The sequence below is a fragment of the Hypomesus transpacificus genome, chromosome 23 (genome assembly GCF_021917145.1).
Source record: "Hypomesus transpacificus isolate Combined female chromosome 23, fHypTra1, whole genome shotgun sequence".
NCBI lineage: Eukaryota > Metazoa > Chordata > Actinopteri > Osmeriformes > Osmeridae > Hypomesus > Hypomesus transpacificus.
Genome location: NC_061082.1, coordinates 18,909,643 through 18,936,179, shown reverse-complemented (window position 1 = coordinate 18,936,179; position 26,537 = coordinate 18,909,643). Strand labels below are relative to the sequence as shown.

General features: G+C 48.2%; 57 non-coding genes across 57 annotated transcripts; all 57 read left to right on the top strand.

Annotated features, from left to right (window-relative positions):
• The first annotated feature begins 95 nt into the window (after positions 1-95).
• Positions 96-209, top strand: LOC124486041. Its single transcript, XR_006958160.1, has one exon. It is a non-coding gene; the product is annotated as a U5 spliceosomal RNA (small nuclear RNA).
• Positions 210-578: 369 nt separating this feature from the next.
• On the top strand, positions 579-692 carry LOC124486040. Its single transcript, XR_006958159.1, has one exon. It is a non-coding gene; the product is annotated as a U5 spliceosomal RNA (small nuclear RNA).
• Positions 693-913: 221 nt separating this feature from the next.
• On the top strand, positions 914-1,027 carry LOC124486091. Its single transcript, XR_006958209.1, has one exon. It is a non-coding gene; the product is annotated as a U5 spliceosomal RNA (small nuclear RNA).
• A 368-nt stretch (positions 1,028-1,395) lies between these two features.
• On the top strand, positions 1,396-1,509 carry LOC124486039. Its single transcript, XR_006958158.1, has one exon. It is a non-coding gene; the product is annotated as a U5 spliceosomal RNA (small nuclear RNA).
• Positions 1,510-1,879: 370 nt separating this feature from the next.
• LOC124486037 lies at positions 1,880-1,993 on the top strand. Its single transcript, XR_006958156.1, has one exon. It is a non-coding gene; the product is annotated as a U5 spliceosomal RNA (small nuclear RNA).
• Positions 1,994-2,361: 368 nt separating this feature from the next.
• Positions 2,362-2,475, top strand: LOC124486036. Its single transcript, XR_006958155.1, has one exon. It is a non-coding gene; the product is annotated as a U5 spliceosomal RNA (small nuclear RNA).
• A 370-nt stretch (positions 2,476-2,845) lies between these two features.
• On the top strand, positions 2,846-2,959 carry LOC124486082. Its single transcript, XR_006958200.1, has one exon. It is a non-coding gene; the product is annotated as a U5 spliceosomal RNA (small nuclear RNA).
• A 359-nt stretch (positions 2,960-3,318) lies between these two features.
• LOC124486065 lies at positions 3,319-3,432 on the top strand. Its single transcript, XR_006958184.1, has one exon. It is a non-coding gene; the product is annotated as a U5 spliceosomal RNA (small nuclear RNA).
• A 370-nt stretch (positions 3,433-3,802) lies between these two features.
• On the top strand, positions 3,803-3,916 carry LOC124486110. Its single transcript, XR_006958229.1, has one exon. It is a non-coding gene; the product is annotated as a U5 spliceosomal RNA (small nuclear RNA).
• A 359-nt stretch (positions 3,917-4,275) lies between these two features.
• On the top strand, positions 4,276-4,389 carry LOC124486035. Its single transcript, XR_006958154.1, has one exon. It is a non-coding gene; the product is annotated as a U5 spliceosomal RNA (small nuclear RNA).
• A 369-nt stretch (positions 4,390-4,758) lies between these two features.
• Positions 4,759-4,872, top strand: LOC124486034. Its single transcript, XR_006958153.1, has one exon. It is a non-coding gene; the product is annotated as a U5 spliceosomal RNA (small nuclear RNA).
• A 368-nt stretch (positions 4,873-5,240) lies between these two features.
• LOC124486033 lies at positions 5,241-5,354 on the top strand. The gene has a single exon (XR_006958152.1). It is a non-coding gene; the product is annotated as a U5 spliceosomal RNA (small nuclear RNA).
• Positions 5,355-5,724: 370 nt separating this feature from the next.
• Positions 5,725-5,838, top strand: LOC124486081. Its single transcript, XR_006958199.1, has one exon. It is a non-coding gene; the product is annotated as a U5 spliceosomal RNA (small nuclear RNA).
• A 359-nt stretch (positions 5,839-6,197) lies between these two features.
• On the top strand, positions 6,198-6,311 carry LOC124486064. The gene has a single exon (XR_006958183.1). It is a non-coding gene; the product is annotated as a U5 spliceosomal RNA (small nuclear RNA).
• A 370-nt stretch (positions 6,312-6,681) lies between these two features.
• LOC124486109 lies at positions 6,682-6,795 on the top strand. The gene has a single exon (XR_006958228.1). It is a non-coding gene; the product is annotated as a U5 spliceosomal RNA (small nuclear RNA).
• Positions 6,796-7,154: 359 nt separating this feature from the next.
• Positions 7,155-7,268, top strand: LOC124486031. The gene has a single exon (XR_006958151.1). It is a non-coding gene; the product is annotated as a U5 spliceosomal RNA (small nuclear RNA).
• A 369-nt stretch (positions 7,269-7,637) lies between these two features.
• On the top strand, positions 7,638-7,751 carry LOC124486030. Its single transcript, XR_006958150.1, has one exon. It is a non-coding gene; the product is annotated as a U5 spliceosomal RNA (small nuclear RNA).
• Positions 7,752-7,972: 221 nt separating this feature from the next.
• Positions 7,973-8,086, top strand: LOC124486115. Its single transcript, XR_006958234.1, has one exon. It is a non-coding gene; the product is annotated as a U5 spliceosomal RNA (small nuclear RNA).
• A 368-nt stretch (positions 8,087-8,454) lies between these two features.
• Positions 8,455-8,568, top strand: LOC124486029. Its single transcript, XR_006958149.1, has one exon. It is a non-coding gene; the product is annotated as a U5 spliceosomal RNA (small nuclear RNA).
• Positions 8,569-8,939: 371 nt separating this feature from the next.
• LOC124486028 lies at positions 8,940-9,053 on the top strand. The gene has a single exon (XR_006958148.1). It is a non-coding gene; the product is annotated as a U5 spliceosomal RNA (small nuclear RNA).
• Positions 9,054-9,421: 368 nt separating this feature from the next.
• LOC124486027 lies at positions 9,422-9,535 on the top strand. The gene has a single exon (XR_006958147.1). It is a non-coding gene; the product is annotated as a U5 spliceosomal RNA (small nuclear RNA).
• A 370-nt stretch (positions 9,536-9,905) lies between these two features.
• Positions 9,906-10,019, top strand: LOC124486080. The gene has a single exon (XR_006958198.1). It is a non-coding gene; the product is annotated as a U5 spliceosomal RNA (small nuclear RNA).
• Positions 10,020-10,378: 359 nt separating this feature from the next.
• LOC124486063 lies at positions 10,379-10,492 on the top strand. The gene has a single exon (XR_006958182.1). It is a non-coding gene; the product is annotated as a U5 spliceosomal RNA (small nuclear RNA).
• Positions 10,493-10,862: 370 nt separating this feature from the next.
• LOC124486075 lies at positions 10,863-10,976 on the top strand. Its single transcript, XR_006958193.1, has one exon. It is a non-coding gene; the product is annotated as a U5 spliceosomal RNA (small nuclear RNA).
• A 359-nt stretch (positions 10,977-11,335) lies between these two features.
• On the top strand, positions 11,336-11,449 carry LOC124486025. The gene has a single exon (XR_006958145.1). It is a non-coding gene; the product is annotated as a U5 spliceosomal RNA (small nuclear RNA).
• Positions 11,450-11,818: 369 nt separating this feature from the next.
• Positions 11,819-11,932, top strand: LOC124486024. Its single transcript, XR_006958144.1, has one exon. It is a non-coding gene; the product is annotated as a U5 spliceosomal RNA (small nuclear RNA).
• Positions 11,933-12,300: 368 nt separating this feature from the next.
• On the top strand, positions 12,301-12,414 carry LOC124486023. Its single transcript, XR_006958143.1, has one exon. It is a non-coding gene; the product is annotated as a U5 spliceosomal RNA (small nuclear RNA).
• Positions 12,415-12,784: 370 nt separating this feature from the next.
• Positions 12,785-12,898, top strand: LOC124486079. The gene has a single exon (XR_006958197.1). It is a non-coding gene; the product is annotated as a U5 spliceosomal RNA (small nuclear RNA).
• A 359-nt stretch (positions 12,899-13,257) lies between these two features.
• Positions 13,258-13,371, top strand: LOC124486062. The gene has a single exon (XR_006958181.1). It is a non-coding gene; the product is annotated as a U5 spliceosomal RNA (small nuclear RNA).
• A 370-nt stretch (positions 13,372-13,741) lies between these two features.
• Positions 13,742-13,855, top strand: LOC124486108. Its single transcript, XR_006958227.1, has one exon. It is a non-coding gene; the product is annotated as a U5 spliceosomal RNA (small nuclear RNA).
• A 359-nt stretch (positions 13,856-14,214) lies between these two features.
• Positions 14,215-14,328, top strand: LOC124486022. The gene has a single exon (XR_006958142.1). It is a non-coding gene; the product is annotated as a U5 spliceosomal RNA (small nuclear RNA).
• A 369-nt stretch (positions 14,329-14,697) lies between these two features.
• On the top strand, positions 14,698-14,811 carry LOC124486021. The gene has a single exon (XR_006958141.1). It is a non-coding gene; the product is annotated as a U5 spliceosomal RNA (small nuclear RNA).
• A 221-nt stretch (positions 14,812-15,032) lies between these two features.
• Positions 15,033-15,146, top strand: LOC124486114. The gene has a single exon (XR_006958233.1). It is a non-coding gene; the product is annotated as a U5 spliceosomal RNA (small nuclear RNA).
• A 368-nt stretch (positions 15,147-15,514) lies between these two features.
• On the top strand, positions 15,515-15,628 carry LOC124486020. Its single transcript, XR_006958140.1, has one exon. It is a non-coding gene; the product is annotated as a U5 spliceosomal RNA (small nuclear RNA).
• A 370-nt stretch (positions 15,629-15,998) lies between these two features.
• On the top strand, positions 15,999-16,112 carry LOC124486087. The gene has a single exon (XR_006958205.1). It is a non-coding gene; the product is annotated as a U5 spliceosomal RNA (small nuclear RNA).
• Positions 16,113-16,471: 359 nt separating this feature from the next.
• LOC124486113 lies at positions 16,472-16,585 on the top strand. The gene has a single exon (XR_006958232.1). It is a non-coding gene; the product is annotated as a U5 spliceosomal RNA (small nuclear RNA).
• Positions 16,586-16,955: 370 nt separating this feature from the next.
• LOC124486078 lies at positions 16,956-17,069 on the top strand. Its single transcript, XR_006958196.1, has one exon. It is a non-coding gene; the product is annotated as a U5 spliceosomal RNA (small nuclear RNA).
• A 359-nt stretch (positions 17,070-17,428) lies between these two features.
• LOC124486061 lies at positions 17,429-17,542 on the top strand. Its single transcript, XR_006958180.1, has one exon. It is a non-coding gene; the product is annotated as a U5 spliceosomal RNA (small nuclear RNA).
• A 370-nt stretch (positions 17,543-17,912) lies between these two features.
• Positions 17,913-18,026, top strand: LOC124486086. Its single transcript, XR_006958204.1, has one exon. It is a non-coding gene; the product is annotated as a U5 spliceosomal RNA (small nuclear RNA).
• Positions 18,027-18,385: 359 nt separating this feature from the next.
• On the top strand, positions 18,386-18,499 carry LOC124486112. The gene has a single exon (XR_006958231.1). It is a non-coding gene; the product is annotated as a U5 spliceosomal RNA (small nuclear RNA).
• Positions 18,500-18,869: 370 nt separating this feature from the next.
• On the top strand, positions 18,870-18,983 carry LOC124486077. The gene has a single exon (XR_006958195.1). It is a non-coding gene; the product is annotated as a U5 spliceosomal RNA (small nuclear RNA).
• A 359-nt stretch (positions 18,984-19,342) lies between these two features.
• On the top strand, positions 19,343-19,456 carry LOC124486019. The gene has a single exon (XR_006958139.1). It is a non-coding gene; the product is annotated as a U5 spliceosomal RNA (small nuclear RNA).
• Positions 19,457-19,826: 370 nt separating this feature from the next.
• On the top strand, positions 19,827-19,940 carry LOC124486018. Its single transcript, XR_006958138.1, has one exon. It is a non-coding gene; the product is annotated as a U5 spliceosomal RNA (small nuclear RNA).
• A 233-nt stretch (positions 19,941-20,173) lies between these two features.
• LOC124486116 lies at positions 20,174-20,285 on the top strand. The gene has a single exon (XR_006958235.1). It is a non-coding gene; the product is annotated as a U5 spliceosomal RNA (small nuclear RNA).
• A 370-nt stretch (positions 20,286-20,655) lies between these two features.
• Positions 20,656-20,769, top strand: LOC124486076. Its single transcript, XR_006958194.1, has one exon. It is a non-coding gene; the product is annotated as a U5 spliceosomal RNA (small nuclear RNA).
• Positions 20,770-21,128: 359 nt separating this feature from the next.
• Positions 21,129-21,242, top strand: LOC124486059. The gene has a single exon (XR_006958178.1). It is a non-coding gene; the product is annotated as a U5 spliceosomal RNA (small nuclear RNA).
• Positions 21,243-21,612: 370 nt separating this feature from the next.
• LOC124486107 lies at positions 21,613-21,726 on the top strand. Its single transcript, XR_006958226.1, has one exon. It is a non-coding gene; the product is annotated as a U5 spliceosomal RNA (small nuclear RNA).
• A 359-nt stretch (positions 21,727-22,085) lies between these two features.
• On the top strand, positions 22,086-22,199 carry LOC124486017. Its single transcript, XR_006958137.1, has one exon. It is a non-coding gene; the product is annotated as a U5 spliceosomal RNA (small nuclear RNA).
• A 370-nt stretch (positions 22,200-22,569) lies between these two features.
• Positions 22,570-22,683, top strand: LOC124486016. The gene has a single exon (XR_006958136.1). It is a non-coding gene; the product is annotated as a U5 spliceosomal RNA (small nuclear RNA).
• A 223-nt stretch (positions 22,684-22,906) lies between these two features.
• LOC124486103 lies at positions 22,907-23,018 on the top strand. Its single transcript, XR_006958222.1, has one exon. It is a non-coding gene; the product is annotated as a U5 spliceosomal RNA (small nuclear RNA).
• A 370-nt stretch (positions 23,019-23,388) lies between these two features.
• On the top strand, positions 23,389-23,502 carry LOC124486051. Its single transcript, XR_006958170.1, has one exon. It is a non-coding gene; the product is annotated as a U5 spliceosomal RNA (small nuclear RNA).
• Positions 23,503-23,871: 369 nt separating this feature from the next.
• Positions 23,872-23,985, top strand: LOC124486014. Its single transcript, XR_006958134.1, has one exon. It is a non-coding gene; the product is annotated as a U5 spliceosomal RNA (small nuclear RNA).
• Positions 23,986-24,355: 370 nt separating this feature from the next.
• LOC124485996 lies at positions 24,356-24,469 on the top strand. Its single transcript, XR_006958116.1, has one exon. It is a non-coding gene; the product is annotated as a U5 spliceosomal RNA (small nuclear RNA).
• Positions 24,470-24,839: 370 nt separating this feature from the next.
• LOC124486013 lies at positions 24,840-24,953 on the top strand. The gene has a single exon (XR_006958133.1). It is a non-coding gene; the product is annotated as a U5 spliceosomal RNA (small nuclear RNA).
• Positions 24,954-25,323: 370 nt separating this feature from the next.
• LOC124485995 lies at positions 25,324-25,437 on the top strand. The gene has a single exon (XR_006958115.1). It is a non-coding gene; the product is annotated as a U5 spliceosomal RNA (small nuclear RNA).
• A 370-nt stretch (positions 25,438-25,807) lies between these two features.
• LOC124486085 lies at positions 25,808-25,921 on the top strand. The gene has a single exon (XR_006958203.1). It is a non-coding gene; the product is annotated as a U5 spliceosomal RNA (small nuclear RNA).
• Positions 25,922-26,280: 359 nt separating this feature from the next.
• LOC124486073 lies at positions 26,281-26,394 on the top strand. Its single transcript, XR_006958191.1, has one exon. It is a non-coding gene; the product is annotated as a U5 spliceosomal RNA (small nuclear RNA).
• Positions 26,395-26,537: the final 143 nt, after the last annotated feature.

The following is a 26,537-nucleotide window of genomic DNA, read 5'->3' as shown; positions in this document are numbered from 1 at the left end:
GGCGTGGGTGTCCTGAAAACACCACCATATCTAACCCTCGACTGAACTGTCATGGCCGAGAATGGGTCCCCAGCGGCTTTCCTCCAGTCAGTAGTACACTCCGGTTTCTCTTCATTACGAACAAGCCTTTCGCCTTTTACTAAAGACTTCCGTGGAGAGGAACATTACGAGTATCAACCAATTTTTAGATGCCCTGCTGACGCGGGGCCTCCTCAATTGTAAACGACATGACATGGAGGTGCGGATAAATACCACGCGGAATGATATCTCGTGGCTATCTCGTGGTAGAACTTAAGAGCCCCGTTTTGAGTTAAGCAGTGATAGGTTGCCAAAATGTTCCGTTTACTTCCCATCATGCTTTGCGCGTGTACGCAGACCAAAGACAAAGTCATCTTACTGGACATACTGACATATATATGTTGCGCGTCTGTCGCTTTACAGTAAACCACGTTTGTGAGTGGCTAGGCTACTTACTGCTGAGCTGGCGTGGGTGTCCTGAAAACACCACCATATCTAACCCTCGACTGAACTGTCATGGCCGAGAATGGGTCCCCAGCGGCTTTCCTCCAGTCGGTAGTACACTCCGGTTTCTCTTCATTACGAACAAGCCTTTCGCCTTTTACTAAAGACTTCCGTGGAGAGGAACATTACGAGTATCAACCAATTTTTAGATGCCCTGCTGACGCGGGGCCTCCTCAACTGTAAACGACATGACTTGGAGGTGCGGATAAATACCACGCGGAATGATAATCTCGTGGCTATCTCGTGGTAGAACTTGAGAGACCCTTTGAGTTAAGCAGTGATACATTGCCAGAGCTGGCGTGGGTGTCCTGAAAACACCACCATATCTAACCCTCGACTGAACTGTCATGGCCGAGAATGGGTCCCCAGCGGCTTTCCTCCAGTCGGTAGTACACTACGGTTTCTCTTCATTACGAACAAGCCTTTCGCCTTTTACTAAAGACTTCCGTGGAGAGGAACATTACGAGTATCAACCAATTTTTAGATGCCCTGCTGACGCGGGGCCTCCTCAACTGTAAACGACATGACATGGAGGTGCGGATAAATACCACGCGGAATGATAATCTCGTGGCTATCTCGTGGTAGAACTTGAGAGCCCCGTTTTGAGTTAAGCAGTGATACGTTGCCAAAATGTTCCGTTTACTTCCCATCATGCTTTGCGCGTACGCAGACCAAAGACAAAGTCATCTTGCTGGACATACTGACATATATATGTTGCGCGTCTGTCGCTTTACAGTAAACCACGTTTGTGAGTGGCTAGGCTACTTACTGCTGAGCTGGCGTGGGTGTCCTGAAAACACCACCATATCTAACCCTCGACTGAACTGTCATGGCCGAGAATGGGTCCCCAGCGGCTTTCCTCCAGTCGGTAGTACACTCCGGTTTCTCTTCATTACGAACAAGCCTTTCGCCTTTTACTAAAGACTTCCGTGGAGAGGAACATTACGAGTATCAACCAATTTTTAGATGCCCTGCTGACGCGGGGCCTCCTCAACTGTAAACGACATGACATGGAGGTGCGGATAAATACCACGCGGAATGATAATCTCGTGGCTATCTCGTGGTAGAACTTGAGAGCCCCGTTTTGAGTTAAGCAGTGATAGGTTGCCAAAATGTTCCGTTTACTTCCCATCATGCTTTGCGCGCGTACGCAGACCAAAGACAAAGTCATCTTACTGGACATACTGACATATATATGTTGCGCGTCTGTCGCTTTACAGTAAACCACGTTTGTGAGTGGCTAGGCTACTTACTGCTGAGCTGGCGTGGGTGTCCTGAAAACACCACCATATCTAACCCTCGACTGAACTGTCATGGCCGAGAATGGGTCCCCAGCGGCTTTCCTCCAGTCGGTAGTACACTCCGGTTTCTCTTCATTACGAACAAGCCTTTCGCCTTTTACTAAAGACTTCCGTGGAGAGGAACATTACGAGTATCAACCAATTTTTAGATGCCCTGCTGACGCGGGGCCTCCTCAACTGTAAACGACATGACATGGAGGTGCGGATAAATACCACGCGGAATGATAATCTCGTGGCTATCTCGTGGTAGAACTTGAGAGCCCCGTTTTGAGTTAAGCAGTGATACGTTGCCAAAATGTTCCGTTTACTTCCCATCATGCTTTGCGCGTACGCAGACCAAAGACAAAGTCATCTTGCTGGACATACTGACATATATATGTTGCGCGTCTGTCGCTTTACAGTAAACCACGTTTGTGAGTGGCTAGGCTACTTACTGCTGAGCTGGCGTGGGTGTCCTGAAAACACCACCATATCTAACCCTCGACTGAACTGTCATGGCCGAGAAGGGGTCCCCAGCGGCTTTCCTCCAGTCGGTAGTACACTCCGGTTTCTCTTCATTACGAACAAGCCTTTCGCCTTTTACTAAAGACTTCCGTGGAGAGGAACATTACGAGTATCAACCAATTTTTAGATGCCCTGCTGACGCGGGGCCTCCTCAACTGTAAACGACATGACATGGAGGTGCGGATAAATACCACGCGGAATGATAATCTCGTGGCTATCTCGTGGTAGAACTTGAGAGCCCCGTTTTGAGTTAAGCAGTGATACGTTGCCAAAATGTTCCGTTTACTTCCCATCATGCTTTGCGCGCGTACGCAGACCAAAGACAAAGTCATCTTGCTGGACATACTGACATATATATGTTGCGCGTCTGTCGCTTTACAGTAAACCACGTTTGTGAGTGGCTAGGCTACTTACTGCTGAGCTGGCGTGGGTGTCCTGAAAACACCACCATATCTAACCCTCGACTGAACTGTCATGGCCGAGAAGGGGTCCCCAGCGGCTTTCCTCCAGTCGGTAGTACACTCCGATTTCTCTTCATTACGAACAAGCCTTTCGCCTTTTACTAAAGACTTCCGTGGAGAGGAACATTACGAGTATCAACAAATTTTTAGATGCCCTGCTGACGCGGGGCCTCCTCAACTGTAAATGACATGACATGGAGGTGCAGATAAATACCACGTGGAATGATTTTCTTGTGGTAGAACTTGAGAGCCCCGTTTTGAGTTAAGCAGTGATACGTTGCCAAAATGTTCCGTTTACTTCCCATCATGCTTTGCGCGTGTACGCAGACCAAAGACAAAGTCATCTTACTGGACATACTGACATATATATGTTGCGCGTCTGTCGCTTTACAGTAAACCACGTTTGTGAGTGGCTAGGCTACTTACTGCTGAGCTGGCGTGGGTGTCCTGAAAACACCACCATATCTAACCCTCGACTGAACTGCCATGGCCGAGAATGGGTCCCCAGCGGCTTTCCTCCAGTCGGTAGTACACTCCGGTTTCTCTTCATTACGAACAAGCCTTTCGCCTTTTACTAAAGACTTCCGTGGAGAGGAACAGTACGAGTATCAACCAATTTTTAGATGCCCTGCTGACGCGGGGCCTCCTCAACTGTAAACGACATGACATGGAGGTGCGGATAAATACCACGCGGAATGATAATCTTGTGGCTATCTCGTGGTAGAACTTGAGAGCCCCGTTTTGAGTTAAGCAGTGATACGTTGCCAAAATGTTCCGTTTACTTCCCATCATGCTTTGCGCGCGTACGCAGACCAAAGACAAAGTCATCTTGCTGGACATACTGACATATATATGTTGCGCGTCTGTCGCTTTACAGTAAACCACGTTTGTGAGTGGCTAGGCTACTTACTGCTGAGCTGGCGTGGGTGTCCTGAAAACACCACCATATCTAACCCTCGACTGAACTGTCATGGCCGAGAATGGGTCCCCAGCGGCTTTCCTCCAGTCGGTAGTACACTCCGATTTCTCTTCATTACAAACAAGCCTTTCGCCTTTTACTAAAGACTTCCGTGGAGAGGAACGTTACGAGTATCAACCAATTTTTAGATGCCCTGCTGACGCGGGGCCTCCTCAACTGTAAACGACATGACATGGAGGTGCAGATAAATACCACGTGTAATGATTATCTCGTGGTAGAACTTGAGAGCCCCGTTTTGAGTTAAGCAGTGATAGGTTGCCAAAATTTTCCGTTTACTTCCCATCATGCTTTGCGCGCGTACGCAGACCAAAGACAAAGTCATCTTACTGGACATACTGACATATATATGTTGCGCGTCTGTCGCTTTACAGTAAACCACGTTTGTGAGTGGCTAGGCTACTTACTGCTGAGCTGGCGTGGGTGTCCTGAAAACACCACCATATCTAACCCTCGACTGAACTGTCATGGCCGAGAATGGGTCCCCAGCGGCTTTCCTCCAGTCAGTAGTACACTCCGGTTTCTCTTCATTACGAACAAGCCTTTCGCCTTTTACTAAAGACTTCCGTGGAGAGGAACATTACGAGTATCAACCAATTTTTAGATGCCCTGCTGACGCGGGGCCTCCTCAATTGTAAACGACATGACATGGAGGTGCGGATAAATACCACGCGGAATGATATCTCGTGGCTATCTCGTGGTAGAACTTAAGAGCCCCGTTTTGAGTTAAGCAGTGATAGGTTGCCAAAATGTTCCGTTTACTTCCCATCATGCTTTGCGCGTGTACGCAGACCAAAGACAAAGTCATCTTACTGGACATACTGACATATATATGTTGCGCGTCTGTCGCTTTACAGTAAACCACGTTTGTGAGTGGCTAGGCTACTTACTGCTGAGCTGGCGTGGGTGTCCTGAAAACACCACCATATCTAACCCTCGACTGAACTGTCATGGCCGAGAATGGGTCCCCAGCGGCTTTCCTCCAGTCGGTAGTACACTCCGGTTTCTCTTCATTACGAACAAGCCTTTCGCCTTTTACTAAAGACTTCCGTGGAGAGGAACATTACGAGTATCAACCAATTTTTAGATGCCCTGCTGACGCGGGGCCTCCTCAACTGTAAACGACATGACATGGAGGTGCGGATAAATACCACGCGGAATGATAATCTCGTGGCTATCTCGTGGTAGAACTTGAGAGCCCCGTTTTGAGTTAAGCAGTGATACGTTGCCAAAATGTTCCGTTTACTTCCCATCATGCTTTGCGCGTACGCAGACCAAAGACAAAGTCATCTTGCTGGACATACTGACATATATATGTTGCGCGTCTGTCGCTTTACAGTAAACCACGTTTGTGAGTGGCTAGGCTACTTACTGCTGAGCTGGCGTGGGTGTCCTGAAAACACCACCATATCTAACCCTCGACTGAACTGTCATGGCCGAGAAGGGGTCCCCAGCGGCTTTCCTCCAGTCGGTAGTACACTCCGGTTTCTCTTCATTACGAACAAGCCTTTCGCCTTTTACTAAAGACTTCCGTGGAGAGGAACATTACGAGTATCAACCAATTTTTAGATGCCCTGCTGACGCGGGGCCTCCTCAACTGTAAACGACATGACATGGAGGTGCGGATAAATACCACGCGGAATGATAATCTCGTGGCTATCTCGTGGTAGAACTTGAGAGCCCCGTTTTGAGTTAAGCAGTGATACGTTGCCAAAATGTTCCGTTTACTTCCCATCATGCTTTGCGCGCGTACGCAGACCAAAGACAAAGTCATCTTGCTGGACATACTGACATATATATGTTGCGCGTCTGTCGCTTTACAGTAAACCACGTTTGTGAGTGGCTAGGCTACTTACTGCTGAGCTGGCGTGGGTGTCCTGAAAACACCACCATATCTAACCCTCGACTGAACTGTCATGGCCGAGAAGGGGTCCCCAGCGGCTTTCCTCCAGTCGGTAGTACACTCCGATTTCTCTTCATTACGAACAAGCCTTTCGCCTTTTACTAAAGACTTCCGTGGAGAGGAACATTACGAGTATCAACAAATTTTTAGATGCCCTGCTGACGCGGGGCCTCCTCAACTGTAAATGACATGACATGGAGGTGCAGATAAATACCACGTGGAATGATTTTCTTGTGGTAGAACTTGAGAGCCCCGTTTTGAGTTAAGCAGTGATACGTTGCCAAAATGTTCCGTTTACTTCCCATCATGCTTTGCGCGTGTACGCAGACCAAAGACAAAGTCATCTTACTGGACATACTGACATATATATGTTGCGCGTCTGTCGCTTTACAGTAAACCACGTTTGTGAGTGGCTAGGCTACTTACTGCTGAGCTGGCGTGGGTGTCCTGAAAACACCACCATATCTAACCCTCGACTGAACTGCCATGGCCGAGAATGGGTCCCCAGCGGCTTTCCTCCAGTCGGTAGTACACTCCGGTTTCTCTTCATTACGAACAAGCCTTTCGCCTTTTACTAAAGACTTCCGTGGAGAGGAACAGTACGAGTATCAACCAATTTTTAGATGCCCTGCTGACGCGGGGCCTCCTCAACTGTAAACGACATGACATGGAGGTGCGGATAAATACCACGCGGAATGATAATCTTGTGGCTATCTCGTGGTAGAACTTGAGAGCCCCGTTTTGAGTTAAGCAGTGATACGTTGCCAAAATGTTCCGTTTACTTCCCATCATGCTTTGCGCGCGTACGCAGACCAAAGACAAAGTCATCTTGCTGGACATACTGACATATATATGTTGCGCGTCTGTCGCTTTACAGTAAACCACGTTTGTGAGTGGCTAGGCTACTTACTGCTGAGCTGGCGTGGGTGTCCTGAAAACACCACCATATCTAACCCTCGACTGAACTGTCATGGCCGAGAATGGGTCCCCAGCGGCTTTCCTCCAGTCGGTAGTACACTCCGATTTCTCTTCATTACAAACAAGCCTTTCGCCTTTTACTAAAGACTTCCGTGGAGAGGAACGTTACGAGTATCAACCAATTTTTAGATGCCCTGCTGACGCGGGGCCTCCTCAACTGTAAACGACATGACATGGAGGTGCAGATAAATACCACGTGTAATGATTATCTCGTGGTAGAACTTGAGAGCCCCGTTTTGAGTTAAGCAGTGATAGGTTGCCAAAATTTTCCGTTTACTTCCCATCATGCTTTGCGCGCGTACGCAGACCAAAGACAAAGTCATCTTACTGGACATACTGACATATATATGTTGCGCGTCTGTCGCTTTACAGTAAACCACGTTTGTGAGTGGCTAGGCTACTTACTGCTGAGCTGGCGTGGGTGTCCTGAAAACACCACCATATCTAACCCTCGACTGAACTGTCATGGCCGAGAATGGGTCCCCAGCGGCTTTCCTCCAGTCAGTAGTACACTCCGGTTTCTCTTCATTACGAACAAGCCTTTCGCCTTTTACTAAAGACTTCCGTGGAGAGGAACATTACGAGTATCAACCAATTTTTAGATGCCCTGCTGACGCGGGGCCTCCTCAATTGTAAACGACATGACATGGAGGTGCGGATAAATACCACGCGGAATGATATCTCGTGGCTATCTCGTGGTAGAACTTAAGAGCCCCGTTTTGAGTTAAGCAGTGATAGGTTGCCAAAATGTTCCGTTTACTTCCCATCATGCTTTGCGCGTGTACGCAGACCAAAGACAAAGTCATCTTACTGGACATACTGACATATATATGTTGCGCGTCTGTCGCTTTACAGTAAACCACGTTTGTGAGTGGCTAGGCTACTTACTGCTGAGCTGGCGTGGGTGTCCTGAAAACACCACCATATCTAACCCTCGACTGAACTGTCATGGCCGAGAATGGGTCCCCAGCGGCTTTCCTCCAGTCGGTAGTACACTCCGGTTTCTCTTCATTACGAACAAGCCTTTCGCCTTTTACTAAAGACTTCCGTGGAGAGGAACATTACGAGTATCAACCAATTTTTAGATGCCCTGCTGACGCGGGGCCTCCTCAACTGTAAACAACATGACTTGGAGGTGCGGATAAATACCACGCGGAATGATAATCTCGTGGCTATCTCGTGGTAGAACTTGAGAGACCCTTTGAGTTAAGCAGTGATACATTGCCAGAGCTGGCGTGGGTGTCCTGAAAACACCACCATATCTAACCCTCGACTGAACTGTCATGGCCGAGAATGGGTCCCCAGCGGCTTTCCTCCAGTCGGTAGTACACTACGTTTTTTCTTCATTACGAACAAGCCTTTCGCCTTTTACTAAAGACTTCCGTGGAGAGGAACATTACGAGTATCAACCAATTTTTAGATGCCCTGCTGACGCGGGGCCTCCTCAACTGTAAACGACATGACATGGAGGTGCGGATAAATACCACGCGGAATGATAATCTCGTGGCTATCTCGTGGTAGAACTTGAGAGCCCCGTTTTGAGTTAAGCAGTGATACGTTGCCAAAATGTTCCGTTTACTTCCCATCATGCTTTGCGCGTATGCAGACCAAAGACAAAGTCATCTTGCTGGACATACTGACATATATATGTTGCGCGTCTGTCGCTTTACAGTAAACCACGTTTGTGAGTGGCTAGGCTACTTACTGCTGAGCTGGCGTGGGTGTCCTGAAAACACCACCATATCTAACCCTCGACTGAACTGTCATGGCCGAGAATGGGTCCCCAGCGGCTTTCCTCCAGTCGGTAGTACACTCCGGTTTCTCTTCATTACGAACAAGCCTTTCGCCTTTTACTAAAGACTTCCGTGGAGAGGAACATTACGAGTATCAACCAATTTTTAGATGCCCTGCTGACGCGGGGCCTCCTCAACTGTAAACGACATGGCTTGGAGGTGCGGATAAATACCACGCGGAATGATAATCTCGTGGCTATCTCGTGGTAGAACTTGAGAGACCCCGTTTTGAGTTAAGCAGTGATAGGTTGCCAAAATGTTCCGTTTACTTCCCATCATGCTTTGCGCGCGTACGCAGACCAAAGACAAAGTCATCTTACTGGACATACTGACATATATATGTTGCGCGTCTGTCGCTTTACAGTAAACCACGTTTGTGAGTGGCTAGGCTACTTACTGCTGAGCTGGCGTGGGTGTCCTGAAAACACCACCATATCTAACCCTCGACTGAACTGTCATGGCCGAGAATGGGTCCCCAGCGGCTTTCCTCCAGTCGGTAGTACACTCCGGTTTCTCTTCATTACGAACAAGCCTTTCGCCTTTTACTAAAGACTTCCGTGGAGAGGAACATTACGAGTATCAACCAATTTTTAGATGCCCTGCTGACGCGGGGCCTCCTCAACTGTAAACGACATGACATGGAGGTGCGGATAAATACCACGCGGAATGATAATCTCGTGGCTATCTCGTGGTAGAACTTGAGAGCCCCGTTTTGAGTTAAGCAGTGATACGTTGCCAAAATGTTCCGTTTACTTCCCATCATGCTTTGCGCGTACGCAGACCAAAGACAAAGTCATCTTGCTGGACATACTGACATATATATGTTGCGCGTCTGTCGCTTTACAGTAAACCACGTTTGTGAGTGGCTAGGCTACTTACTGCTGAGCTGGCGTGGGTGTCCTGAAAACACCACCATATCTAACCCTCGACTGAACTGTCATGGCCGAGAAGGGGTCCCCAGCGGCTTTCCTCCAGTCGGTAGTACACTCCGGTTTCTCTTCATTACGAACAAGCCTTTCGCCTTTTACTAAAGACTTCCGTGGAGAGGAACATTACGAGTATCAACCAATTTTTAGATGCCCTGCTGACGCGGGGCCTCCTCAACTGTAAACGACATGACATGGAGGTGCGGATAAATACCACGCGGAATGATAATCTCGTGGCTATCTCGTGGTAGAACTTGAGAGCCCCGTTTTGAGTTAAGCAGTGATAGGTTGCCAAAATGTTCCGTTTACTTCCCATCATGCTTTGCGCGCGTACGCAGACCAAAGACAAAGTCATCTTGCTGGACATACTGACATATATATGTTGCGCGTCTGTCGCTTTACAGTAAACCACGTTTGTGAGTGGCTAGGCTACTTACTGCTGAGCTGGCGTGGGTGTCCTGAAAACACCACCATATCTAACCCTCGACTGAACTGTCATGGCCGAGAATGGGTCCCCAGCGGCTTTCCTCCAGTCGGTAGTACACTCCGATTTCTCTTCATTACGAACAAGCCTTTCGCCTTTTACTAAAGACTTCCGTGGAGAGGAACATTACGAGTATCAACAAATTTTTAGATGCCCTGCTGACGCGGGGCCTCCTCAACTGTAAATGACATGACATGGAGGTGCAGATAAATACCACGTGGAATGATTTTCTTGTGGTAGAACTTGAGAGCCCCGTTTTGAGTTAAGCAGTGATACGTTGCCAAAATGTTCCGTTTACTTCCCATCATGCTTTGCGCGTGTACGCAGACCAAAGACAAAGTCATCTTACTGGACATACTGACATATATATGTTGCGCGTCTGTCGCTTTACAGTAAACCACGTTTGTGAGTGGCTAGGCTACTTACTGCTGAGCTGGCGTGGGTGTCCTGAAAACACCACCATATCTAACCCTCGACTGAACTGCCATGGCCGAGAATGGGTCCCCAGCGGCTTTCCTCCAGTCGGTAGTACACTCCGGTTTCTCTTCATTACGAACAAGCCTTTCGCCTTTTACTAAAGACTTCCGTGGAGAGGAACAGTACGAGTATCAACCAATTTTTAGATGCCCTGCTGACGCGGGGCCTCCTCAACTGTAAACGACATGACATGGAGGTGCGGATAAATACCACGCGGAATGATAATCTTGTGGCTATCTCGTGGTAGAACTTGAGAGCCCCGTTTTGAGTTAAGCAGTGATACGTTGCCAAAATGTTCCGTTTACTTCCCATCATGCTTTGCGCGCGTACGCAGACCAAAGACAAAGTCATCTTGCTGGACATACTGACATATATATGTTGCGCGTCTGTCGCTTTACAGTAAACCACGTTTGTGAGTGGCTAGGCTACTTACTGCTGAGCTGGCGTGGGTGTCCTGAAAACACCACCATATCTAACCCTCGACTGAACTGTCATGGCCGAGAATGGGTCCCCAGCGGCTTTCCTCCAGTCGGTAGTACACTCCGATTTCTCTTCATTACGAACAAGCCTTTCGCCTTTTACTAAAGACTTCCGTGGAGAGGAACATTACGAGTATCAACCAATTTTTAGATGCCCTGCTGACGCGGGGCCTCCTCAACTGTAAACGACATGACATGGAGGTGCAGATAAATACCACGTGTAATGATTATCTCGTGGTAGAACTTGAGAGCCCCGTTTTGAGTTAAGCAGTGATAGGTTGCCAAAATTTTCCGTTTACTTCCCATCATGCTTTGCGCGCGTACGCAGACCAAAGACAAAGTCATCTTACTGGACATACTGACATATATATGTTGCGCGTCTGTCGCTTTACAGTAAACCACGTTTGTGAGTGGCTAGGCTACTTACTGCTGAGCTGGCGTGGGTGTCCTGAAAACACCACCATATCTAACCCTCGACTGAACTGTCATGGCCGAGAATGGGTCCCCAGCGGCTTTCCTCCAGTCGGTAGTACACTCCGGTTTCTCTTCATTACGAACAAGCCTTTCGCCTTTTACTAAAGACTTCCGTGGAGAGGAACATTACGAGTATCAACCAATTTTTAGATGCCCTGCTGACGCGGGGCCTCCTCAATTGTAAACGACATGACATGGAGGTGCGGATAAATACCACGCGGAATGATATCTCGTGGCTATCTCGTGGTAGAACTTGAGAGCCCCGTTTTGAGTTAAGCAGTGATAGGTTGCCAAAATGTTCCGTTTACTTCCCATCATGCTTTGCGCGTGTACGCAGACCAAAGACAAAGTCATCTTACTGGACATACTGACATATATATGTTGCGCGTCTGTCGCTTTACAGTAAACCACGTTTGTGAGTGGCTAGGCTACTTACTGCTGAGCTGGCGTGGGTGTCCTGAAAACACCACCATATCTAACCCTCGACTGAACTGTCATGGCCGAGAATGGGTCCCCAGCGGCTTTCCTCCAGTCGGTAGTACACTCCGGTTTCTCTTCATTACGAACAAGCCTTTCGCCTTTTACTAAAGACTTCCGTGGAGAGGAACATTACGAGTATCAACCAATTTTTAGATGCCCTGCTGACGCGGGGCCTCCTCAACTGTAAACGACATGACATGGAGGTGCGGATAAATACCACGCGGAATGATAATCTCGTGGCTATCTCGTGGTAGAACTTGAGAGCCCCGTTTTGAGTTAAGCAGTGATACGTTGCCAAAATGTTCCGTTTACTTCCCATCATGCTTTGCGCGTACGCAGACCAAAGACAAAGTCATCTTGCTGGACATACTGACATATATATGTTGCGCGTCTGTCGCTTTACAGTAAACCACGTTTGTGAGTGGCTAGGCTACTTACTGCTGAGCTGGCGTGGGTGTCCTGAAAACACCACCATATCTAACCCTCGACTGAACTGTCATGGCCGAGAAGGGGTCCCCAGCGGCTTTCCTCCAGTCGGTAGTACACTCCGGTTTCTCTTCATTACGAACAAGCCTTTCGCCTTTTACTAAAGACTTCCGTGGAGAGGAACATTACGAGTATCAACCAATTTTTAGATGCCCTGCTGACGCGGGGCCTCCTCAACTGTAAACGACATGACATGGAGGTGCGGATAAATACCACGCGGAATGATAATCTCGTGGCTATCTCGTGGTAGAACTTGAGAGCCCCGTTTTGAGTTAAGCAGTGATAGGTTGCCAAAATGTTCCGTTTACTTCCCATCATGCTTTGCGCGCGTACGCAGACCAAAGACAAAGTCATCTTGCTGGACATACTGACATATATATGTTGCGCGTCTGTCGCTTTACAGTAAACCACGTTTGTGAGTGGCTAGGCTACTTACTGCTGAGCTGGCGTGGGTGTCCTGAAAACACCACCATATCTAACCCTCGACTGAACTGTCATGGCCGAGAATGGGTCCCCAGCGGCTTTCCTCCAGTCGGTAGTACACTCCGATTTCTCTTCATTACGAACAAGCCTTTCGCCTTTTACTAAAGACTTCCGTGGAGAGGAACATTACGAGTATCAACAAATTTTTAGATGCCCTGCTGACGCGGGGCCTCCTCAACTGTAAATGACATGACATGGAGGTGCAGATAAATACCACGTGGAATGATTTTCTTGTGGTAGAACTTGAGAGCCCCGTTTTGAGTTAAGCAGTGATACGTTGCCAAAATGTTCCGTTTACTTCCCATCATGCTTTGCGCGTGTACGCAGACCAAAGACAAAGTCATCTTACTGGACATACTGACATATATATGTTGCGCGTCTGTCGCTTTACAGTAAACCACGTTTGTGAGTGGCTAGGCTACTTACTGCTGAGCTGGCGTGGGTGTCCTGAAAACACCACCATATCTAACCCTCGACTGAACTGCCATGGCCGAGAATGGGTCCCCAGCGGCTTTCCTCCAGTCGGTAGTACACTCCGGTTTCTCTTCATTACGAACAAGCCTTTCGCCTTTTACTAAAGACTTCCGTGGAGAGGAACAGTACGAGTATCAACCAATTTTTAGATGCCCTGCTGACGCGGGGCCTCCTCAACTGTAAACGACATGACATGGAGGTGCGGATAAATACCACGCGGAATGATAATCTTGTGGCTATCTCGTGGTAGAACTTGAGAGCCCCGTTTTGAGTTAAGCAGTGATACGTTGCCAAAATGTTCCGTTTACTTCCCATCATGCTTTGCGCGCGTACGCAGACCAAAGACAAAGTCATCTTGCTGGACATACTGACATATATATGTTGCGCGTCTGTCGCTTTACAGTAAACCACGTTTGTGAGTGGCTAGGCTACTTACTGCTGAGCTGGCGTGGGTGTCCTGAAAACACCACCATATCTAACCCTCGACTGAACTGTCATGGCCGAGAATGGGTCCCCAGCGGCTTTCCTCCAGTCGGTAGTACACTCCGATTTCTCTTCATTACAAACAAGCCTTTCGCCTTTTACTAAAGACTTCCGTGGAGAGGAACGTTACGAGTATCAACCAATTTTTAGATGCCCTGCTGACGCGGGGCCTCCTCAACTGTAAACGACATGACATGGAGGTGCAGATAAATACCACGTGTAATGATTATCTCGTGGTAGAACTTGAGAGCCCCGTTTTGAGTTAAGCAGTGATAGGTTGCCAAAATTTTCCGTTTACTTCCCATCATGCTTTGCGCGCGTACGCAGACCAAAGACAAAGTCATCTTACTGGACATACTGACATATATATGTTGCGCGTCTGTCGCTTTACAGTAAACCACGTTTGTGAGTGGCTAGGCTACTTACTGCTGAGCTGGCGTGGGTGTCCTGAAAACACCACCATATCTAACCCTCGACTGAACTGTCATGGCCGAGAATGGGTCCCCAGCGGCTTTCCTCCAGTCAGTAGTACACTCCGGTTTCTCTTCATTACGAACAAGCCTTTCGCCTTTTACTAAAGACTTCCGTGGAGAGGAACATTACGAGTATCAACCAATTTTTAGATGCCCTGCTGACGCGGGGCCTCCTCAATTGTAAACGACATGACATGGAGGTGCGGATAAATACCACGCGGAATGATATCTCGTGGCTATCTCGTGGTAGAACTTAAGAGCCCCGTTTTGAGTTAAGCAGTGATAGGTTGCCAAAATGTTCCGTTTACTTCCCATCATGCTTTGCGCGTGTACGCAGACCAAAGACAAAGTCATCTTACTGGACATACTGACATATATATGTTGCGCGTCTGTCGCTTTACAGTAAACCACGTTTGTGAGTGGCTAGGCTACTTACTGCTGAGCTGGCGTGGGTGTCCTGAAAACACCACCATATCTAACCCTCGACTGAACTGTCATGGCCGAGAATGGGTCCCCAGCGGCTTTCCTCCAGTCGGTAGTACACTCCGGTTTCTCTTCATTACGAACAAGCCTTTCGCCTTTTACTAAAGACTTCCGTGGAGAGGAACATTACGAGTATCAACCAATTTTTAGATGCCCTGCTGACGCGGGGCCTCCTCAACTGTAAACAACATGACTTGGAGGTGCGGATAAATACCACGCGGAATGATAATCTCGTGGCTATCTCGTGGTAGAACTTGAGAGACCCTTTGAGTTAAGCAGTGATACATTGCCAGAGCTGGCGTGGGTGTCCTGAAAACACCACCATATCTAACCCTCGACTGAACTGTCATGGCCGAGAATGGGTCCCCAGCGGCTTTCCTCCAGTCGGTAGTACACTACGTTTTTTCTTCATTACGAACAAGCCTTTCGCCTTTTACTAAAGACTTCCGTGGAGAGGAACATTACGAGTATCAACCAATTTTTAGATGCCCTGCTGACGCGGGGCCTCCTCAACTGTAAACGACATGACATGGAGGTGCGGATAAATACCACGCGGAATGATAATCTCGTGGCTATCTCGTGGTAGAACTTGAGAGCCCCGTTTTGAGTTAAGCAGTGATACGTTGCCAAAATGTTCCGTTTACTTCCCATCATGCTTTGCGCGTATGCAGACCAAAGACAAAGTCATCTTGCTGGACATACTGACATATATATGTTGCGCGTCTGTCGCTTTACAGTAAACCACGTTTGTGAGTGGCTAGGCTACTTACTGCTGAGCTGGCGTGGGTGTCCTGAAAACACCACCATATCTAACCCTCGACTGAACTGTCATGGCCGAGAATGGGTCCCCAGCGGCTTTCCTCCAGTCGGTAGTACACTCCGGTTTCTCTTCATTACGAACAAGCCTTTCGCCTTTTACTAAAGACTTCCGTGGAGAGGAACATTACGAGTATCAACCAATTTTTAGATGCCCTGCTGACGCGGGGCCTCCTCAACTGTAAACGACATGGCTTGGAGGTGCGGATAAATACCACGCGGAATGATAATCTCGTGGCTATCTCGTGGTAGAACTTGAGAGACCCGTTTTGAGTTAAGCAGTGATAGGTTGCCAAAATGTTCCGTTTACTTCCCATCATGCTTTGCGCGCGTACGCAGACCAAAGACAAAGTCATCTTACTGGACATACTGACATATATATGTTGCGCGTCTGTCGCTTTACAGTAAACCACGTTTGTGAGTGGCTAGGCTACTTACTGCTGAGCTGGCGTGGGTGTCCTGAAAACACCACCATATCTAACCCTCGACTGAACTGTCATGGCCGAGAATGGGTCCCCAGCGGCTTTCCTCCAGTCGGTAGTACACTCCGGTTTCTCTTCATTACGAACAAGCCTTTCGCCTTTTACTAAAGACTTCAGTGGAGAGGAACATTACGAGTATCAACCAATTTTTAGATGCCCTGCTGACGCGGGGCCTCCTCAACTGTAAACGACATGACATGGAGGTGCAGATAAATACCACGTGTAATGATTATCTCGTGGTAGAACTTGAGAGCCCCGTTTTGAGTTAAGCAGTGATAGGTTGCCAAAATTTTCCGTTTACTTCCCATCATGCTTTGCGCGCGTACGCAGACCAAAGACAAAGTCATCTTACTGGACATACTGACATATATATGTTGCGCGTCTGTCGCTTTACAGTAAACCACGTTTGTGAGTGGCTAGGCTACTTACTGCTGAGCTGGCGTGGGTGTCCTGAAAACACCACCATATCTAACCCTCGACTGAACTGCCATGGCCGAGAAGGGGACCCCAGCGGCTTTCCTCCAGTCGGTAGTACACTCCGGTTTCTCTTCATTACGAACAAGCCTTTCGCCTTTTACTAAAGACTTCTGTGGAGAGGAACAGTACGAGTATCAACCAATTATTAGATGCCCTGCTGACGCGGGGCCTCCTCAACTGTAAACGACATGACATGGAGGTGCGGATAAATACCACGCGGAATGATAATCTTGTGGCTATCTCGTGGTAGAACTTGAGAGCCCCGTTTTGAGTTAAGCAGTGATACGTTGCCAAAATGTTCCGTTTACTTCCCATCATGCTTTGCGCGCGTACGCAGACCAAAGACAAAGTCATCTTGCTGGACATACTGACATATATATGTTGCGCGTCTGTCGCTTTACAGTAAACCACGTTTGTGAGTGGCTAGGCTACTTACTGCTGAGCTGGCGTGGGTGTCCTGAAAACACCACCATATCTAACCCTCGACTGAACTGTCATGGCCGAGAAGGGGTCCCCAGCGGCTTTCCTCCAGTCGGTAGTACACTCCGATTTCTCTTCATTACGAACAAGCCTTTCGCCTTTTACTAAAGACTTCCGTGGAGAGGAACATTACGAGTATCAACAAATTTTTAGATGCCCTGCTGACGCGGGGCCTCCTCAACTGTAAATGACATGACATGGAGGTGCAGATAAATACCACGTGGAATGATTTTCTTGTGGTAGAACTTGAGAGCCCCGTTTTGAGTTAAGCAGTGATACGTTGCCAAAATGTTCCGTTTACTTCCCATCATGCTTTGCGCGTGTACGCAGACCAAAGACAAAGTCATCTTACTGGACATACTGACATATATATGTTGCGCGTCTGTCGCTTTACAGTAAACCACGTTTGTGAGTGGCTAGGCTACTTACTGCTGAGCTGGCGTGGGTGTCCTGAAAACACCACCATATCTAACCCTCGACTGAACTGCCATGGCCGAGAAGGGGTCCCCAGCGGCTTTCCTCTAGTCGGTAGTACACTCCGGTTTCTCTTCATTACGAACAAGCCTTTCGCCTTTTACTAAAGACTTCCGTGGAGAGGAACAGTACGAGTATCAACCAATTTTTAGATGCCCTGCTGACGCGGGGCCTCCTCAACTGTAAACGACATGACATGGAGGTGCGGATAAATACCACGCGGAATGATAATCTTGTGGCTATCTCGTGGTAGAACTTGAGAGCCCCGTTTTGAGTTAAGCAGTGATAGGTTGCCAAAATGTTCCGTTTACTTCCCATCATGCTTTGCGCGCGTACGCAGACCAAAGACAAAGTCATCTTGCTGGACATACTGACATATATATGTTGCGCGTCTGTCGCTTTACAGTAAACCACGTTTGTGAGTGGCTAGGCTACTTACTGCTGAGCTGGCGTGGGTGTCCTGAAAACACCACCATATCTAACCCTCGACTGAACTGTCATGGCCGAGAATGGGTCCCCAGCGGCTTTCCTCCAGTCGGTAGTACACTCCGGTTTCTCTTCATTACGAACAAGCCTTTCGCCTTTTACTAAAGACTTCAGTGGAGAGGAACATTACGAGTATCAACCAATTTTTAGATGCCCTGCTGACGCGGGGCCTCCTCAACTGTAAACGACATGACATGGAGGTGCAGATAAATACCACGTGTAATGATTATCTCGTGGTAGAACTTGAGAGCCCCGTTTTGAGTTAAGCAGTGATAGGTTGCCAAAATTTTCCGTTTACTTCCCATCATGCTTTGCGCGCGTACGCAGACCAAAGACAAAGTCATCTTACTGGACATACTGACATATATATGTTGCGCGTCTGTCGCTTTACAGTAAACCACGTTTGTGAGTGGCTAGGCTACTTACTGCTGAGCTGGCGTGGGTGTCCTGAAAACACCACCATATCTAACCCTCGACTGAACTGCCATGGCCGAGAAGGGGACCCCAGCGGCTTTCCTCCAGTCGGTAGTACACTCCGGTTTCTCTTCATTACGAACAAGCCTTTCGCCTTTTACTAAAGACTTCTGTGGAGAGGAACAGTACGAGTATCAACCAATTATTAGATGCCCTGCTGACGCGGGGCCTTCTCAACTGTAAACGACATGACATGGAGGTGCGGATAAATACCACGCGGAATGATAATCTTGTGGCTATCTCGTGGTAGAACTTGAGAGCCCCGTTTTGAGTTAAGCAGTGATACGTTGCCAAAATGTTCCGTTTACTTCCCATCATGCTTTGCGCGCGTACGCAGACCAAAGACAAAGTCATCTTGCTGGACATACTGACATATATATGTTGCGCGTCTGTCGCTTTACAGTAAACCACGTTTGTGAGTGGCTATGCTACTTACTGCTGAGCTGGCGTGGGTGTCCTGAAAACACCACCATATCTAACCCTCGACTGAACTGTCATGGCCGAGAAGGGGTCCCCAGCGGCTTTCCTCCAGTCGGTAGTACACTCCGATTTCTCTTCATTACGAACAAGCCTTTCGCCTTTTACTAAAGACTTCCGTGGAGAGGAACATTACGAGTATCAACAAATTTTTAGATGCCCTGCTGACGCGGGGCCTCCTCAACTGTAAATGACATGACATGGAGGTGCAGATAAATACCACGTGGAATGATTTTCTTGTGGTAGAACTTGAGAGCCCCGTTTTGAGTTAAGCAGTGATAGGTTGCCAAAATTTTCCGTTTACTTCCCATCATGCTTTGCGCGCGTACGCAGACCAAAGACAAAGTCATCTTACTGGACATACTGACATATATATGTTGCGCGTCTGTCGCTTTACAGTAAACCACGTTTGTGAGTGGCTAGGCTACTTACTGCTGAGCTGGCGTGGGTGTCCTGAAAACACCACCATATCTAACCCTCGACTGAACTGTCATGGCCGAGAATGGGTCCCCAGCGGCTTTCCTCCAGTCGGTAGTACACTCCGGTTTCTCTTCATTACGAACAAGCCTTTCGCCTTTTACTAAAGACTTCCGTGGAGAGGAACATTACGAGTATCAACCAATTTTTAGATGCCCTGCTGACGCGGGGCCTCCTCAACTGTAAACGACATGACTTGGAGGTGCGGATAAATACCACGCGGAATGATAATCTCGTGGCTATCTCGTGGTAGAACTTGAGAGCCCCGTTTTGAGTTAAGCAGTGATAGGTTGCCAAAATGTTCCGTTTACTTCCCATCATGCTTTGCGCGTGTACGCAGACCAAAGACAAAGTCATCTTACTGGACATACTGACATATATATGTTGCGCGTCTGTCGCTTTACAGTAAACCACGTTTGTGAGTGGCTAAGCTACTTACTGCTGAGCTGGCGTGGGTGTCCTGAAAACACCACCATATCTAACCCTCGACTGAACTGTCATGGCCGAGAATGGGTCCCCAGCGGCTTTCCTCCAGTCGGTAGTACACTCCGGTTTCTCTTCATTACGAACAAGCCTTTCGCCTTTTACTAAAGACTTCCGTGGAGAGGAACATTACGAGTATCAACCAATTTTTAGATGCCCTGCTGACGCGGGGCCTCCTCAACTGTAAACGACATGACTTGGAGGTGCGGATAAATACCACGCGGAATGATAATCTCGTGGCTATCTCGTGGTAGAACTAGAGAGCCCCGTTTTGACCCTTTGAGTTAAGCAGTGATACATTGCCAGAGCTGGCGTGGGTGTCCTGAAAACACCACCATATCTAACCCTCGACTGAACTGTCATGGCCGAGAATGGGTCCCCAGCGGCTTTCCTCCAGTCGGTAGTACAGTACGGTTTCTCTTCATTACGAACAAGCCTTTCGCCTTTTACTAAAGACTTCTGTGGAGAGGAACAGTACGAGTATCAACCAATTATTAGATGCCCTGCTGACGCGGGGCCTCCTCAACTGTAAACGACATGACATGGAGGTGCGGATAAATACCACGCGGAATGATAATCTTGTGGCTATCTCGTGGTAGAACTTGAGAGCCCCGTTTTGAGTTAAGCAGTGATACGTTGCCAAAATGTTCCGTTTACTTCCCATCATGCTTTGCGCGCGTACGCAGACCAAAGACAAAGTCATCTTGCTGGACATACTGACATATATATGTTGCGCGTCTGTCGCTTTACAGTAAACCACGTTTGTGAGTGGCTAGGCTACTTACTGCTGAGCTGGCGTGGGTGTCCTGAAAACACCACCATATCTAACCCTCGACTGAACTGTCATGGCCGAGAAGGGGTCCCCAGCGGCTTTCCTCCAGTCGGTAGTACACTCCGATTTCTCTTCATTACGAACAAGCCTTTCGCCTTTTACTAAAGACTTCCGTGGAGAGGAACATTACGAGTATCAACAAATTTTTAGATGCCCTGCTGACGCGGGGCCTCCTCAACTGTAAATGACATGACATGGAGGTGGAGATAAATACCACGTGGAATGATTTTCTTGTGGTAGAACTTGAGAGCCCCGTTTTGAGTTAAGCAGTGATATGTTGCCAAAATGTTCCGTTTACTTCCCATCATGCTTTGCGCGTGTACGCAGACCAAAGACAAAGTCATCTTACTGGACATACTGACATATATATGTTGCGCGTCTGTCGCTTTACAGTAAACCACGTTTGTGAGTGGCTAGGCTACTTACTGCTGAGCTGGCGTGGGTGTCCTGAAAACACCACCATATCTAACCCTCGACTGAACTGCCATGGCCGAGAAGGGGCCCCCAGCGGCTTTCCTCTAGTCGGTAGTACACTCCGGTTTCTCTTCATTACGAACAAGCCTTTCGCCTTTTACTAAAGACTTCCGTGGAGAGGAACAGTACGAGTATCAACCAATTTTTAGATGCCCTGCTGACGCGGGGCCTCCTCAACTGTAAACGACATGACATGGAGGTGCGGATAAATACCACGCGGAATGATAATCTTGTGGCTATCTCGTGGTAGAACTTGAGAGCCCCGTTTTGAGTTAAGCAGTGATACGTTGCCAAAATGTTCCGTTTACTTCCCATCATGCTTTGCGCGCGTACGCAGACCAAAGACAAAGTCATCTTGCTGGACATACTGACATATATATGTTGCGCGTCTGTCGCTTTACAGTAAACCACGTTTGTGAGTGGCTAGGCTACTTACTGCTGAGCTGGCGTGGGTGTCCTGAAAACACCACCATATCTAACCCTCGACTGAACTGTCATGGCCGAGAAGGGGTCCCCAGCGGCTTTCCTCCAGTCGGTAGTACACTCCGATTTCTCTTCATTACAAACAAGCCTTTCGCCTTTTACTAAAGACTTCCGTGGAGAGGAACGTTACGAGTATCAACCAATTTTTAGATGCCCTGCTGACGCGGGGCCTCCTCAACTGTAAACGACATGACATGGAGGTGCAGATAAATACCACGTGTAATGATTATCTCGTGGTAGAACTTGAGAGCCCCGTTTTGAGTTAAGCAGTGATAGGTTGCCAAAATTTTCCGTTTACTTCCCATCATGCTTTGCGCGCGTACGCAGACCAAAGACAAAGTCATCTTACTGGACATACTGACATATATATGTTGCGCGTCTGTCGCTTTACAGTAAACCACGTTTGTGAGTGGCTAGGCTACTTACTGCTGAGCTGGCGTGGGTGTCCTGAAAACACCACCATATCTAACCCTCGACTGAACTGTCATGGCCGAGAATGGGTCCCCAGCGGCTTTCCTCCAGTCGGTAGTACACTCCGGTTTCTCTTCATTACGAACAAGCCTTTCGCCTTTTACTAAAGACTTCCGTGGAGAGGAACATTACGAGTATCAACCAATTTTTAGATGCCCTGCTGACGCGGGGCCTCCTCAACTGTAAACGACATGACTTGGAGGTGCGGATAAATACCACGCGGAATGATAATCTCGTGGCTATCTCGTGGTAGAACTTGAGAGCCCCGTTTTGAGTTAAGCAGTGATAGGTTGCCAAAATGTTCCGTTTACTTCCCATCATGCTTTGCGCGTGTACGCAGACCAAAGACAAAGTCATCTTACTGGACATACTGACATATATATGTTGCGCGTCTGTCGCTTTACAGTAAACCACGTTTGTGAGTGGCTAAGCTACTTACTGCTGAGCTGGCGTGGGTGTCCTGAAAACACCACCATATCTAACCCTCGACTGAACTGTCATGGCCGAGAATGGGTCCCCAGCGGCTTTCCTCCAGTCGGTAGTACACTCCGGTTTCTCTTCATTACGAACAAGCCTTTCGCCTTTTACTAAAGACTTCCGTGGAGAGGAACATTACGAGTATCAACCAATTTTTAGATGCCCTGCTGACGCGGGGCCTCCTCAACTGTAAACGACATGACTTGGAGGTGCGGATAAATACCACGCGGAATGATAATCTCGTGGCTATCTCGTGGTAGAACTAGAGAGACCCTTTGAGTTAAGCAGTGATACATTGCCAGAGCTGGCGTGGGTGTCCTGAAAACACCACCATATCTAACCCTCGACTGAACTGTCATGGCCGAGAATGGGTCCCCAGCGGCTTTCCTCCAGTCGGTAGTACAGTACGGTTTCTCTTCATTACGAACAAGCCTTTCGCCTTTTACTAAAGACTTCCGTGGAGAGGAACATTACGAGTATCAACCAATTTTTAGATGCCCTGCTGACGCGGGGCCTCCTCAACTGTAAACGACATGACATGGAGGTGCGGATAAATACCACGCGGAATGATAATCTCGTGGCTATCTCGTGGTAGAACTTGAGAGCCCCGTTTTGAGTTAAGCAGTGATACGTTGCCAAAATGTTCCGTTTACTTCCCATCATGCTTTGCGCGCGTACGCAGACCAAAGACAAAGTCATCTTGCTGGACATACTGACATATATATGTTGCGCGTCTGTCGCTTTACAGTAAACCACGTTTGTGAGTGGCTAGGCTACTTACTGCTGAGCTGGCGTGGGTGTCCTGAAAACACCACCATATCTAACCCTCGACTGAACTGTCATGGCCGAGAATGGGTCCCCAGCGGCTTTCCTCCAGTCGGTAGTACACTCCGGTTTCTCTTCATTACGAACAAGCCTTTCGCCTTTTACTAAAGACTTCCGTGGAGAGGAACATTACGAGTATCAACCAATTTTTAGATGCCCTGCTGGCGCGGGGCCTCCTCAATTGTAAACGACATGACATGGAGGTGCGGATAAATACCACGCGGAATGATATCTCGTGGCTATCTCGTGGTAGAACTTGAGAGCCCCGTTTTGAGTTAAGCAGTGATAGGTTGCCAAAATGTTCCGTTTACTTCCCATCATGCTTTGCGCGTGTACGCAGACCAAAGACAAAGTCATCTTACTGGACATACTGACATATATATGTTGCGCGTCTGTCGCTTTACAGTAAACCACGTTTGTGAGTGGCTAGGCTACTTACTGCTGAGCTGGCGTGGGTGTCCTGAAAACACCACCATATCTAACCCTCGACTGAACTGTCATGGCCGAGAATGGGTCCCCAGCGGCTTTCCTCCAGTCGATAGTACACTCCGGTTTCTCTTCATTACGAACAAGCCTTTCGCCTTTTACTAAAGACTTCCGTGGAGAGGAACATTACGAGTATCAACCAATTTTTAGATGCCCTGCTGACGCGGGGCCTCCTCAACTGTAAACGACATGACATGGAGATGCGGATAAATACCACGCGGAATGATAATCTCGTGGCTATCTCGTGGTAGAACTTGAGAGCCCCGTTTTGAGTTAAGCAGTGATACGTTGCCAAAATGTTCCGTTTACTTCCCATCATGCTTTGCGCGCGTACGCAGACCAAAGACAAAGTCATCTTGCTGGACATACTGACATATATATGTTGCGGTTCTGTCGCTTTACAGTAAACAACGTTTGTGAGTGGCTAGGCTACTTACTGCTGAGCTGGCGTGGGTGTCCTGAAAACACCACCATATCTAACCCTCGACTGAACTGTCATGGCCGAGAATGGGTCCCCAGCGGCTTTCCTCCAGTCGGTAGTACACTCCGGTTTCTCTTCATTACGAACAAGTCTTTCGCCTTTTACTAAAGACTTCCGTGGAGAGGAGCATTACGAGTATCAGCCAATTTTTAGATGCCCTGCTGACGCGGGGCCTCCTCAACTGTAAACGACATGACATGGAGGTGCGGATAAATACCACGCGGAATGATAATCTCGTGGCTATCTCGTGGTAGAACTTGAGAGCCCCGTTTTGAGTTAAGCAGTGATACGTTGCCAAAATGTTCCGTTTACTTCCCATCATGCTTTGCGCGCGTACGCAGACCAAAGACAAAGTCATCTTACTGGACATACTGACATATATATGTTGCGCGTCTGTCGCTTTACAGTAAACCACGTTTGTGAGTGGCTAGGCTACTTACTGCTGAGCTGGCGTGGGTGTCCTGAAAACACCACCATATCTAACCCTCGACTGAACTGTCATGGCCGAGAATGGGTCCCCAGCGGCTTTCCTCCAGTCGGTAGTACACTCCGGTTTCTCTTCATTACGAACAAGCCTTTCGCCTTTTACTAAAGACTTCCGTGGAGAGGAACATTACGAGTATCAACCAATTTTTAGATGCCCTGCTGACGCGGGGCCTCCTCAACTGTAAACGACATAACTTGGAGGTGCGGATAAATACCACGCGGAATGATAATCTCGTGGCTATCTCGTGGTAGAACTTGAGAGCCCCGTTTTGAGTTAAGCAGTGATAGGTTGCCAAAATGTTCCGTTTACTTCCCATCATGCTTTGCGCGCGTACGCAGACCAAAGACAAAGTCATCTTGCTGGACATACTGACATATATATGTTGCGCGTCTGTCGCTTTACAGTAAACCACGTTTGTGAGTGGCTAGGCTACTTACTGCTGAGCTGGCGTGGGTGTCCTGAAAACACCACCATATCTAACCCTCGTCTGAACTGTCATGGCCGAGAATGGGTCCCCAGCGGCTTTCCTCCAGTCGGTAGTACACTCCGGTTTCTCTTCATTACGAACAAGCCTTTCGCCTTTTACTAAAGACTTCCGTGGAGAGGAACATTACGAGTATCAACCAATTTTTAGATGCCCCGCTGACGCGGGGCCTCCTCAACTGTAAACGACATGACATGGAGGTGCGGATAAATACCACGCGGAATGATAATCTCGTGGCTATCTCGTGGTAGAACTTGAGAGCCCCGTTTTGAGTTAAGCAGTGATACGTTGCCAAAATGTTCCGTTTACTTCCCATCATGCTTTGCGCGTGTACGCAGACCAAAGACAAAGTCATCTTACTGGACATACTGACATATATATGTTGCGCGTCTGTCGCTTTACAGTAAACCACGTTTGTGAGTGGCTAGGCTACTTACTGCTGAGCTGGCGTGGGTGTCCTGAAAACACCACCATATCTAACCCTCGACTGAACTGTCATGGCCGAGAATGGGTCCCCAGCGGCTTTCCTCCAGTCGGTAGTACACTCCGGTTTCTCTTCATTACGAACAAGCCTTTCGCCTTTTACTAAAGACTTCCGTGGAGAGGAACATTACGAGTATCAACCAATTTTTTGATGCCCTGCTGACGCGCGGCCTCCTCAACTGTAAACGACATGACATGGAGGTGCAGATAAATACCACGTGGAATGATTATCTCGTGGTAGAACTTGAGAGCCCCGTTTTGAGTTAAGCAGTGATAGGTTGCCAAAATGTTCCGTTTACTTCCCATCATACTTTGCGCGCGTACGCAGACCAAAGACAAAGTCATCTTACTGGACATACTGACATATATATGTTGCGCGTCTGTCGCTTTACAGTAAACCACGTTTGTGAGTGGCTAGGCTACTTACTGCTGAGCTGGCGTGGGTGTCCTGAAAACACCACCATATCTAACCCTCGACTGAACTGTCATGGCCGAGAATGGGTCCCCAGCGGCTTTCCTCCAGTCGGTAGTACACTCCGGTTTCTCTTCATTACGAACAAGCCTTTCGCCTTTTACTAAAGACTTCCGTGGAGAGGAACATTACGAGTATCAACAAATTTTTAGATGTCCTGCTGACGCGGGGCCTCCTTAACTGTAAACGACATGACTTGGAGGTGTGGATAAATACCACGCGGAATGATAATCTCGTGGCTATCTCGTGGTAGAACTTGAGAGACCCTTTGAGTTAAGCAGTGATAGGTTGCCAAAATGTTCCGTTTACTTCCCAT